This window comes from Heptranchias perlo, chromosome 20 (assembly GCF_035084215.1).
Source record: "Heptranchias perlo isolate sHepPer1 chromosome 20, sHepPer1.hap1, whole genome shotgun sequence".
Taxonomy (NCBI): domain Eukaryota; kingdom Metazoa; phylum Chordata; class Chondrichthyes; order Hexanchiformes; family Hexanchidae; genus Heptranchias; species Heptranchias perlo.
Window position 1 is genome coordinate 24180843 of NC_090344.1, and position 12761 is coordinate 24193603.

The 12761-nt window shown below is 43.6% G+C and overlaps 2 non-coding genes across 2 annotated transcripts; both read left to right on the top strand.

The window, feature by feature from the left end:
* Nucleotides 1-1344: 1344 nt before the first annotated feature.
* trnas-gcu (transfer RNA serine (anticodon GCU)) lies at nucleotides 1345-1426 on the top strand. The gene has a single exon. It is a non-coding gene; the product is annotated as a tRNA-Ser (tRNA).
* A 9395-nt stretch (nucleotides 1427-10821) lies between these two features.
* trnat-agu (transfer RNA threonine (anticodon AGU)) lies at nucleotides 10822-10895 on the top strand. Its single transcript has one exon. It is a non-coding gene; the product is annotated as a tRNA-Thr (tRNA).
* Nucleotides 10896-12761: the final 1866 nt, after the last annotated feature.

The window sequence follows — 12761 nt, forward strand, 5'->3', positions numbered from 1 at the left end:
AAAATAGAAAATGCTGAGCAGGTCAGGCAGCACCTGTGGCGAAAGAACCAGAGGAAACGTTTCAGCTCCATGACCTGAATCATCAGATCTGAATGGTTCAACATTTGCGTGAGTAATTGCGCTGTCTCAGATGCTGGCTTCCATCTCTGAATTATGTGGTTTCGAATCTCACTGCTGCTAGAATTTGTGCACCCTTTCATTTTGGCCGCCTCACCAAAAACCCTTCTTTGATAAGAAGTGCTTTTCCGCGTTGCTGGTTTAAACCTGTTTGCACAATTCAGCAAAGTCTGGATTGCCACCCAACTGTTTCTTAGACGGAGGTGTTGGGAGTGTAAGGGGTGATCTCGGCGAAGTATCAATCAATGTGCACAATGGCGCCCTGGTGAATTTCTTCTTTGCATCACACTAGGATTTATTATCAGGGAATGTACATGAGCAGGTCGATTTACGTCACGCTCCGGTCGCTTCGCATCGCCTCCCACAAATAGAATAGAATCAAAGAAAGGTCACAGCACGAAAAGAGGCCATTCGGCACATCGAGTCCGTGCCGGCTCTCTGCAAGTGCAATCCAGACAGACCCACTCCCCCACCCTTTCCCTGTGGCCCTGTATTCTCTTTCGTTTCAAATACTTATTCAGTTCCTTATTGAAGACCATGATTGAATCTGCCTCCACCACCCCCTCGGGCGGTGTATTCCAGATCCTAAACACTCGCTGTGTAGAAAAGTTTTTCCTCATGTCACCTTTGGTTCTTTTGCCAAACACCTTAAATCTATGTTCTCTGCTCCTTGAACCTTCCGCCAATGGGAACAGTTTCTCTCTATCCACTCTGTCCAGATCCTTCATGATTTTGAATACCTCCATCAAATCTCCTCGTAACCGTCTCTGTTCCAAGCAGAACAACCCCAGCTTCTCCAATCTATCCATGAAACTTATACCCCTCATCCCTAGAATCTTTGCAGTAAATCTCTTCTGTGGGGATTTGGTATTAACATCGCCGAACCCCCACCATCAACATACTAGTGGTTATCATTAACCAGAAACATAACTGGACCAGCCACATACATACTGTGGTTACAAGAGCAGGTCAGATGCTGGATATTCTGAGCCAAGTCACTCACCTTCTAATTCCCTAATGCCGTTCAAACATCTACAAGGGGTACAAGTTGAGTGAGTTGGAATACTCATGTGATAGCCATCGACCTGAAACGTTAACTCTGTTTCCATGTCTTAAGATCCTGCCTGACCTGCTGAGGATAAACACATTTCCAGTTTTCACTTCAGGTTGGCAACATAGCCAGTATTTTCATTTTGAATAAAGGAGCTTTCGTTTATTTCAGCATGCGACGAGGTGGCCGAGAGGTTAAGGCGATGGACTGCTGATCCATTGTGCTCTGCACGCGTGGGTTCGAATCACATCCTCGTCGTTATTTTGTTTAAGTTTTGTTTCTCTCATTCAGTCCACCCAGAAGATCTGGTCGAAGTCCCATCCTTCTGGAAACGGCAGACCGTGGGTATTGCATTGTTTGCTGAAATCAGCTGCAGTTCCTTCCAGGAAGGTGTTGAGATTGTATGGTCCCGAAGTATCAGATTGTACATTGGTGTCATTGTAAATAGAGTAAATCTTATGGTCAACGTAAGAGAAACTTATGGACCACAATGAAGATTTATGACCGGATCATTCCGTGTCTGTGTCCGTTAAAAAGGGACGTACTGTTTGTCCCGGATTATTCCGTATCTGTGTCTGTTTAAAAGGGGTGTGCTGTAAGTCCCGGATCATTCTGTGTGCGTTTTACCCGATTTTCTTGATACCTTTTTCCTTCTGAACTGAAATGACGATCCTCTCTCGAGAAGAAGATTCACCGCCTGCTTCGGGCAACTGGTAGGAAAAATAACAAAAACTGATGAGACCAAGTTCATTTTGCTGGGCTTCCATTCCAATCTCCGCACTCTATCCCCCATTCAGTCCCACCCCCGCCTGGACATTGTAAGCTGCGATATTCATAAGGGAATGGAGAAGCCGAATATCACGGTTACAATTTTCTTGGTTGCTCAACACTGAATAGCTTCAATTGCAATGATTCAGAAGGTAATCATAGAATCATAGAATCTTACAGCACAGAAGGAGGCCATCGGCCGTCGTGCCAGTGTCGGCTTTTTCGAAGATCTGTCCAAATTAGACCCACACCCCAGATTTTTCCCCATAACACTGCAAATTAGTCCTCTTCAATTATGTCCAATTGCCTTTTGAATGATCCTATGGAATCTGCTTCCACCATCCTTTCAGGAAGTGCGTTCCTGATCTTAACAACCCTCTGTGTGAAAAAAATTCTCCTCAATTCCCCTCGAGTTCTTTTGCCAATTATTTTCAATCTGTGATCTCCGGTTACCGACCCACTTGCCAGAGGAAACAGTTTCTCCCTACTTGCTCTTTCAAAACCCCTCGTTATTTTGAATATCTCTATTAGGTCTCCCGTTAACCATCTCTGTTGTAAGGAGAACAATCGCAGCTTCTCCAATCTCTCCACATAACTGAAGTCCCTCATCACTGGTGTCATCCAGGTCAACCTGCTCTGAATCCTCTTCAATGTCTTTTCATCCTAAAGTGTGGTGCCCAGATCTGTACAATATACTTCAGCTGAGGCCGAACCAATAATTTGTAAGGATTAGTATGATTTCACTTTTTAATGTATTCAATGCCCCTATTTACAAAGCCAAGTATCCCATTCGCTTTCTTAACCGCCTTATCAACTTGCCCTGTTTTCTGAATATGAACCCCCAGGTCCCTCTGCTCTTAGAACCCCCCATAAATTGTTCCATTTAGATTATACTGCCTCTCCATGTTCTTCTTCCAAAAGTGCATCACTTCACACTGATCGGCGTTAAATATGTCACGTGACTGCCCATTTCACCAGTCTGTCGTTGTCCTCCTGAAGTCTGCTGCTATCTTCCTCACTATTTACTACGTTACAAAGTTTTGTATCATCCGCAAACTTCGAAATTGTGCTCCCTATTGCCACATCCAAGTCATTTATATATAACAAGAAAAGCAATAATCCTAATACCGACACACGGGGGATCCCACTGCATATTTCTCTCCAGTCAGAAAAACATCCGTTCACCACTAATCTCGGCCTCCTATCCTTTAGCCAATTACTTGCCCACGTTTCCACCGACCCTTTAATCCCACGTGCTTCTAGTTTTCGAATAAGTCTGTAATGTGTTCATTTCTAATATGTGTCCTCAAAATAAATATATCCCCATAATTTTATTGTTAAACAATGAGAATACAGATATTAAATCGAGTGCATGATCGGATTCATTCCCATTACCCGGAGGTGACAGGACCCGAGGAGGGGGAATCCCATCTGGGTTTATTTTTTCCGAAAACGGAGACGGAAAATAGCAAATCTCATCCCGTCGAAATCCAACAATTGGACGAAGAACCGATCGCCTTTTCCCATCCCGGGTTTGCAGACCTGGCTGTTGAAGGAAGCCTAATTAGCCCATTAGGGATCAACAGCGAAAGTGAAGAAACGCAGACAGAGATAGATAGATACATGCAAAGAAAAATAGTATAAATCTCCAATTCTGTGATTGAGCAGAATTTAGGTGGCAGCTTAAAGGAAATTCGTCGCATGCCGTGAAATCTTAGACGTGTACATAGGGCTGGATTCTTACATTATTTCTGAAAAAAGTAAACACTGCCTGGTAACTACAGCTCTTATTTATTTAACCATTTTACAGTGGCGGTGTGAAGTGATTTCGAATCTCAGTGAATTTCAAGACCATGCTTGACCCACTCGTTTGGTCACCCACAGGTAGCACGCGGTTGGAGACTGCGCAGGATAATCACAGGAACTCAGCCAGACTGCATGTTCCAGACTTGGATTCAACGCAACACGTGCAGCCTGCAGCCGTGTGTGGATTGGTGGTTGAGTGTAGAACTCTCGCCTGCCGACGGGAAACCAGGGGTTTGGTTCCAGGCCAATGCAGCTTCCTTTACCTTTTGTATCTGTACCCATGAGATCGCCTGAATTGGGATAAATTCATGTGCCGGCTTCAATCTGTACAACTTCTTGAAAGATCATCTTCATTTCGTCTACGTGTCTTTCGTGGACATACCCTCTGCATTCTGCCCTCTGGTGTTCAAACATGCTCGGCTGGAGATAAGTCAAACCTGCCTTCTGCACTTGCTTCAAAGATGTGAGAAGCCAATTGGTGGTTTTTGACGAAAAATGGGGACGCAAGGGGCTCATACTGGGATTTGAACCAGTGAAACTCCCTGAGCGAGAATCAGATCCAAAGTCCAACTGGTAACAGAGCCGTGCAGCCACTGTAAAATTTCGCTGCCGCGCAGCTGATCCGCCATCCTTTCAGAACACCATGGCCATCCAAACTCGCTTTCTTGTACGATATACGATGTAGAGCAATATCAGGTTCTAAACTAATTATTTCAGATCAACAACATTAGTCTCTCTTTATCAAATTTGTTTTGAATGTATGACTTGTATTATCAAGTAACACTTTACAGAATGAATTACTCTGAAACGACATTGTCGTCTGTCTCGGCATCGTCATAGTTTACACTCCACCATAAGTACACTTTGCTCAAATTGCTGCTTTCATTCACCATGAGAACGAAGAGCCACGAATGTGGAAACATTAGCTGCGAAATTATCAGCTGGGTTGCACCTTTCCTTTTCCTGCTGTCTCAGTCTTTTTTTTCTTTACCCTTCTCTGCTATTGTTGCCGGTTAGATCAGCCATCGCCGTTCAAGGAAGCCTGAGAAGTCTATCGGGGACAACACAGAGAGACAAGAGACGGAGACATGGAGAGATGGAGAGATGCATGCAAAGAAAAGAAAGAGTATAAATGTCAGGTTTTGCAAACTGGCAGAATTTATGTTACAGATTGGGAGAGATTCCTTCTTGGGTCTTGAAATCTTGCAAGAGAAGATTGGACACAAGTTAAAAGCACCGGCCTCGCTGGAGAATCTCTCATTCTGGGAGAGAGATAAATGCGGTCAATTAACTCCAATTAATCTATTTCAGCACTGAAGTGATCTTTAAACAGTTGCTCTGCGAGCAGATTTCAAACCTGGGCAGGAAAACCTCAATTGAATTTTGAGTCCAACGCTTTAAACACTCGGCCACCGCAGCTGTAAACGGCATGTTCATTCAGATCGGATTCCAAATGGACACATGCTGCTGTTACAAACGCGCGCATTGATGGTGCTTGGGGTCGAATTCTTACTTGTTACGCTGGAGACCTTGGTTCGATTCCCGATACAATGCAGGATCATTCTGTAACAATGAGGAGCTGAAGAACAAAAGTATACTATTTCGCCCCTCGAGCCTTATGCGCAATTCAGTGAGATCCTGGTTGATATGTAACCTAACTGCATATTATCGCCTTAGCCCCATGTCCCTTAACGCCTTTGGTTAACAAAAATCTATCAATTTCAGTTTTAAAATTAACAATTGAGCTCGCATCAACTGCCGTTTGCGGAAGAGAATTCCAAACTTCTACCTCCCTTTGCTTGCAGAGGTGTTTCCCAACTTCACTCCTGAAAGTCCTGACTCGAATATTTAGGCTGCGTCCCCGAGTCTAGACAAGCTAACGGGCGGAAAACTTTTTTTTTCGATTTACCCCATCAGTTCCCCTTCATATTTTGAAATGTTCGATCAAATCAGCACTTAATCTACTGAATTCGAGGCAAACCCGAGTTTATGTAATCTCTCCGCGTAATTTAAACTGTGGAGTCCAGGCAACATTCTAGTAAATCGACGCTGCACTCCCTTCATAGCCAATATATCCTTCCTAACGTGCGTTGCCGAGAACTGAAGGCAATACTCCAGGTGTGGTCTAACCAGAGCTTTGTATAGCTGTATCATAATGCCTATCCCCTTGAATCTAGTCCTCTGGATATAAAGACCAACATTCCATTAACCTTTTTGATTATTTTTTGAAGCTGTCCATGACATTTTAATGATGTATGTTCATGGACCCCTCAGTCTTTTTGGACCTCCACTGTTTCGAGCTTTTCAGCATTTCGAAAGTACGCTGATTTATCCTTTTAGGTCCAAAGTGGATGACCTCACACTTGACGAAATTCATATCGATTTGCCACAATTTTGCCCATTCATTTATTATATTAATGCCTCTCTGTAATTTTATGCTTTCATCTGCACTGCTCACAATGCCGCCCATCTTGGTGTCATCGGCAAACTTGGATATGTGGCTTTCTATCCCGTCATCTAATATCCGCCTGAATTGGGAAAAATCCAAATTCAGTTTCAATCTCCTCGTCATCTTGAGACATTTTATTTGCTTCATGTGTGTTGCGTCGACGAAACTTCGGCATTCAGTCCACTGGAGCTCAAACACCCTCCGGATATAATTCAGTTCCACCAACAGCAAAACTGAAAAGATGTGAGAAGACAATTGGTGACTATTCACATACGGCCTCGTCCGGGACTTGAACCCGGGACCTCTCGCATAGCGCTCAATGAAACTCCCGAAGCGAGAATCATACCCCGAGACCAACGAACCGCTGTTACTTTAACTGTGCAGCCAGTGTAAAAGTTGGTTGCGTCTCACAGCCGATCGCCCATCCTTTCAGACCACTTCGATCCATTCAATCTCGTTTTCTGTTCGGGTGCACAGCAATATCAAGTTGTGCACCAACTATTTCCATTCACCAATATTAGTCTCTCTTTACCAAATTGCTTTCGAGTGCACGACTTGAGTTATCAAGTAAGACGTTTCAGAATTAGTTGCTCTTAAAATGCATTGCTTGTGAGGATACTCAGAGTCGTGCCGATTTCTGGCACGCTCTGTTCCCTTTGCATTGCAACCAACACATAGAATTGAATCATAGAAAGCTGATAGCACGGAAAGAGGCCATTCGCGCCATCGAGTCCGTGCGAGATCTCTGCAAGAGCAATCCAGCTAGAACCACTCCCCTGCCTTTCCCCGAAGCCCTGCATTTTTTTTCCTTTCAAGTACTTATCCAGCTCCCCTTTGAAGGCCATGATTGAATCTGCCTCCATTATACCCTCGGGCAGTGCATTCGAGATCCGAACCTCTCGCTGTGTAAAAAAGTTTTTCCTCATGTCACCTTTGGTTATTTTGCCAATCACTTTAAATCTATGTCCTCTGGTTCTTGACCCTTCCGCCAATGGGAACAGTTTCTCTCCATCTTCCATGTCGAGATCCTTCATGATTTTGAATACCTCTATCAAATCTCTACAAAACCGTCTCTGTTCCAAGGAGAACAACCTCAGATTCTCCGGTCTATCCACGTAAGTAAAGTCCCTCATCCCTGGAATTATGACAGTATTTTTTCCGGAACCCCCTCGAAGGCCTTCACATCTTTCCTGAAGTGCGGTGTCCCGAACCCCACACAAAGTTTCAGTTGTGTTCGAACCAGTGTGTTATAAAGTTTCATCCTGACTTCTATACTTTTGTACTTTTGTACTCTATACATCTATTTCTAAAGCCCAAGATCCCGTATGCTTTTTAACCGCTTTCTCAACCTGCCCTGCCACATTCAACGATTTGTACACATAAACCCCTCTTTGTTCCTCTACCGCTTTTACATTTGTGCCCTGGAGTTTATTTTGCCTCTCCTCGTTTTTCCGACCGAAATGTATCACTTCGCATTTTTTTTGCGTTAAATTTAATCTGCCCCGTCTCCGCCCATGCCACCAGCCTGTCTATATCCTTTGAAGTCTATCACTATCCTTATCATTGTTTACTACCCTTCCAAGGTTTCTTTCATCTGCAAATTTTGAAATTGTGCTCTGTGCACTCGAGTCCAAGTCATTAATATATATCAAGAAAAGCAGTGGTTCCAGCACTGATCCCTGGGGAACGCCACTGTACACCTCTCGCCAGTTCGAAAAACAACAGTTCACCAGTAATCTGTTTCCTGCTGTTCGTCAATTCTGCATTCATGTTGTTACTGCCCCCTTTATTCCATGGGCCGCAATCTTGATGATAAGCCCACCATGCGGCACTTTATCAAACACCTTTTGAAAGTCCTTATACACCACATCAACTAAATTGCCCTCATCTATCCTCTCTGTTACCTCATCAAAAAACTCTAACAGGTCAGTTAAGCACGATTTACCTTTAACAAATCCGTGCTGCCTTTCCCTAATCAATCCACCCTCGTCCAAGTGACTGTTAATTCTGTCCCGGGTTATCGTTTCTAAACGTTTCCCCACCACTGAGGTTAAACTGACTGGCCTACAGTTGCTGGGTTTAATCGTACACCCTTTTTTGAACAAGGGTGTAACCTTTGCAATTCTCCAGTCCTCTGGCACCACCCACATATCTAAGGATGTTGGTAGATTATGGTCAGTCCCTCCGCAATTTCCACCCTTACTTCCCTCAGCAACCGAGCATGCATCCCATCCGGACGTGGTGGTTTATCTACTTTAAGTACAGCCAGCCGTTCAAGTGCCTCTTCTATATCAATTTTTAGACCATCCAGTATCACAACGATAACTTCCTTTGCTGAGACTCTGTCTTCTTGGTAAAGACAGATGCAAAGTACTCATTTGGTACCAAGGCCATCCCCTCTGCCTCCATGAGTAGATCACCTTTATCGTGCCTAATCGGCCTCACCCCTCCTCTGACTACCCGTTTACTGTTTACATGCCTGTCGAAGTCTTTTGGATTCCCTTTTATGTTGGCCGTCAGTCTATAGTCATATTTCTCTGTGCCTCTCATTTCCTTTTTCACTTCCCCTCTGAACGCCCTAAATTCGGCCTGGTGAATTAACGCATTAAAAAGTTAGCATTTCTTTCAGCCGGAAACAGAAAGTTACTGGTTGATCAATGGCGATTTGAACAAGTATTCGTCTTTTTTACAGAGTTGAATGAGTTTTGCGAAATTAATACAGTGAACTAATACAGTAAAGTTGAATTCCTGATCGGGAACCGCCTCAGACAGCGCATTACTGCCCATCCCTGGGAAACAAGATACTACCGAAACTTTGACAACACATCGCAGGTCCCCCGACAAAGTCACAGCTTGCCAGCTGTTCCGAAATCTGGAGCCTGGACAGGGAGTTAAACGTTGGACCTTCAGCTCACTGCCCACTTTAAAAGTCTGATACTCTACCGACTGAGCTACCCAGGCTCGATACTACATAAGCTCCCATCGTACATATTCATGGGAGATCTCTGAATTATCCCTGCAGCCGTCGAACGAGCGTGAGGTCCGTTTGATAAAATTCTCTGTATCGTGTTGAGGAGAATCCTTGTTCCTGTTGAACAAGATGTAAGAAACATGAACAGTGAACTCGTGAGTTTACAATTCTTCTTGTTTGTGCCAAATGTCTTGTCATTCGTTAGCAGCAATTAAAATAGCACTTTACCCAGAGGCTCAAAAGCTGAACTTGTCTCACACGGGAGTTGGAAAAGGCCTCTCGACCTTTCAGCGAATTAACATCTGTGAGCTGAATAATTTCACCCGTGAAACAGTGACACCAGGCAGCATATTTCTCTTCCAAATTTTCCCCACACGAAACTTCCAACCGATGAATATCGGCTTAAAGAAAAGAAGAATTGTTTGTTTGGTTCTTCAGATTTAAAGATCTCGTACCGGCCCCTTTGCCATATGAGCTGCCGCTGAAAGCCCCCTCTCCCGCTATGAACAACTAAACTGGCACCTGCTATTACAGGACGGTAGGACAGAGGAACGCAAATGCCCACATGGGAAAACTAAGAAGTCGATTGTTGACCTCCATACGTTTGTCCCACAAGAGCGTATTGTAAAAACGACTGGTTGTTAACAAGATGCGTTATGGAAGATACAATTTGTACCTTGAACTCCGATCAAAATGTTCGGTGTAAAAGGTTTGGTTGTTTTAGAAGACGCTCGAACTCACAACCTGGTCATTTCTGGAGCCCATACTGCTATAAATAAGTAACGCACGCTTAACAATTGTACAACACGAGAGCAGCGAACAACGGACGGCATCAGCACTCCTGCCAAACAGCTTCATTTTCGGTCTCTCAATTATCACTTCGAGATCTTTCTCAAACAGAAGCTTCCAATCAGATGCGCTTCGTTAAATAACAATTCCTAAATCAAGAGAGTTTTGATCGATCATGACTAAATTTCCTCACCTGTTCCTTTTAATCATCTGGAATGGTGACCATCAGGTCCTGGAGATTTGTGTATCTTCAGACTAATTATTTTCTCCATTGCCATCATTTTACTTATAGGAATCCCCTTGATTTGTTAACAGTTTTCCTAGTGTCTCTGGTATGTTAGCCTCATCCATTTCTGTGACGACCGATGCAAATTAAAAATTTAGCAACTCTGCCATTTCCTGATTTTCAATTACAATATCACCTCCATCTGTCTTCAAGCGGCCCACGTTACACTAAGCCTCCCTTCTTTCTCTTAATATACTTGTAAAAACCCTGAGAGTTGTCCTCATTTTCCCTCACAAGTTTTTCTCCTTTTCCCTTTTTGCTTCTCTTGGGATTTTTTAGTTTCATCACCACGATAAACAACACTTCGCTGCAAAGTTCGGCCCAATAGTTCTCCAATGTCAGAGCGAGAATTGTCTGAAGCTCTAATTTACTTAACGTAACAAATACAATCACACATAATCATCCATGTATCAACGCACTGATGGATGCACAAAGATAAACACAGCGAGAAATCCAGTCAGTGTCGGAATGCACAGGTGAACGGACGAGCGAAATGGACAGAGAGAAAACGGCCTGAACCCCCAATTGTGAAGTGTCGCTGATAGATATTATTGAGACGAGGTGGGGCTGTTGCATCATCAATTGGCGCTGTGGCTTAATTGGTTAAAGCATCTGTTTAGTAAACAGGAGATCTTGGGTTCAACTCCCAGCAGTGCCTTGTGCAGCTCATTATTTTACCTAATTTGTGGAATTAAGCGACAAAATAACACTGTGGTATTTGTCTTTGTTCAGGTTTCAGGAGGAAACGGATAGCAAGATGACTGTTCAAAAACGCCCTTTCATTCCACAGACAGACCTCTCATGGAATGTGTTTGTCACAGGTTAATTTAAGGACACGTTCTTGTTTCTGGGCTCGTTGGGGTCGGGGTTAATTCACGATTTGAGGTTCAAAGTCGGAACTCGTACAAATTTGGACCAAGACTTGTGATCTTGACCTGCGGTACAAACGTTTGCATATAGGAAAAATAAGTCTTCAAATCGCTCCACCTGAATCTCCAGACCCGGATGAAATATATCCCAGGATGTTAACAGAAGCAAGGAAGGAAATGGCGGAGGCTCTGACCATCATTTTCCAATCCACCCTGGCAAAAGTTGTCGTGCTGGAGGATTGGAGGATTGCTAAAGTTGTACCATTGTTTAAAAAGGGAGAAAGGGATAGATCGAGTAAATACAGGACAGTCAGCCTAAACTCGATGGTGGGTAAATTATTTCGCACAATTCTGAGTGACAGTATTAATCGTCATTTCGAAAGGCACGGATTAATCAAGGACAGTCAGCGTGGATTTGTTAAGGGAAGGTCGTTTGAATTGAATTACTTGAGGAGATATCAAGGAGGATCGATGAGGGTAGCGCGATTGATGAAGTCTACATGGGTTTTAGCGAGGCTTTTGACAAAGTTCTACAGGGCAGATTGGTCAAAAATGTAAATGCCCATGCAAGTTAAATCCAAAATTGGCTGAGTGGCAGGAAGCAAGCGGTTGTGATCGACGGGTGCTTTTGTGACTGGAAGGCTGTTTCGAGTGGGGTTCCATGCGGCTTCGTAATAGGTCCCTGCTTTTCGTGGTACAGATCATCGATTTAGAATTAAATGCAGGGGGCATGATTAAGAAATGTGCAGATGATACAAAAATTGGTCCTGTGGTTGATAGTGAGGAGGAAAGCTGTCGACTGCAGGAAGATATAGATAGAGCGGAACGGTGGATAGAAAAGTGGCAAATACAATTCAATCTGAAGAAGTGTGAGTGAGTTGTGGGGGGGCAAAAAGGCAAAGGAGTGCACAACAAATATTGTTATTAATTTGCCATTTACTCGCCCATTCTGCAAAGTTGTTAATGTCGTCCTTATTTTTCTCATTTTTCCTTTGTATTAACTACAGCTCGCAATTAGGCGTCCTCCCTAATTTTGGAATTGTACTTCCGATTCCCGTGTCCAAATCATGAATGCAAATTTTGAACAACAGTGGTCCCAGAACCGATAAATTGTGAACAACAGTGGTCCCAGAACCGATAAATTGTAAACAACAGTGGTCCCAGAACCGATAAATTGTGAACAACAGTGGTCCCAGCGCCGACAATTTGTGAACAGCTGTGGTCCCACGAATTTTGATCTTGAACTGCAGTTGAAACTTTTGCATAAAAAGAAATAACGTCCCCAAGTCGTCCCACGTGAATCTCAAACGCTTTGGGAAGAAGTTTAATAGAAACAATCAGGACTTTAAAGGCACCTCAACGATCTGAACTTCCGTTGAATTAATTTTGTTAGCCATTACATTCGACCGTGAAATCGCTCTTGACTTTCATCTCACTGAAGCAGAGTGTGGCCGCTTTCTATCTGTGAGCATGTCGGTGACGTGTTAGCTTTGATATTGATCGCTTCCAATTTGTAAAATTCATCAATCGTGAGGAAAAAGAAATCGAGAATCGAATTGTCCCTCTAAGTGATGAACTGAAGGGATTGGTGATCCAAGCAGATCTGGAAAATGCGTGGTGCAATCGGTCAGGAGTTCCAAATCCACCCTCCAGCC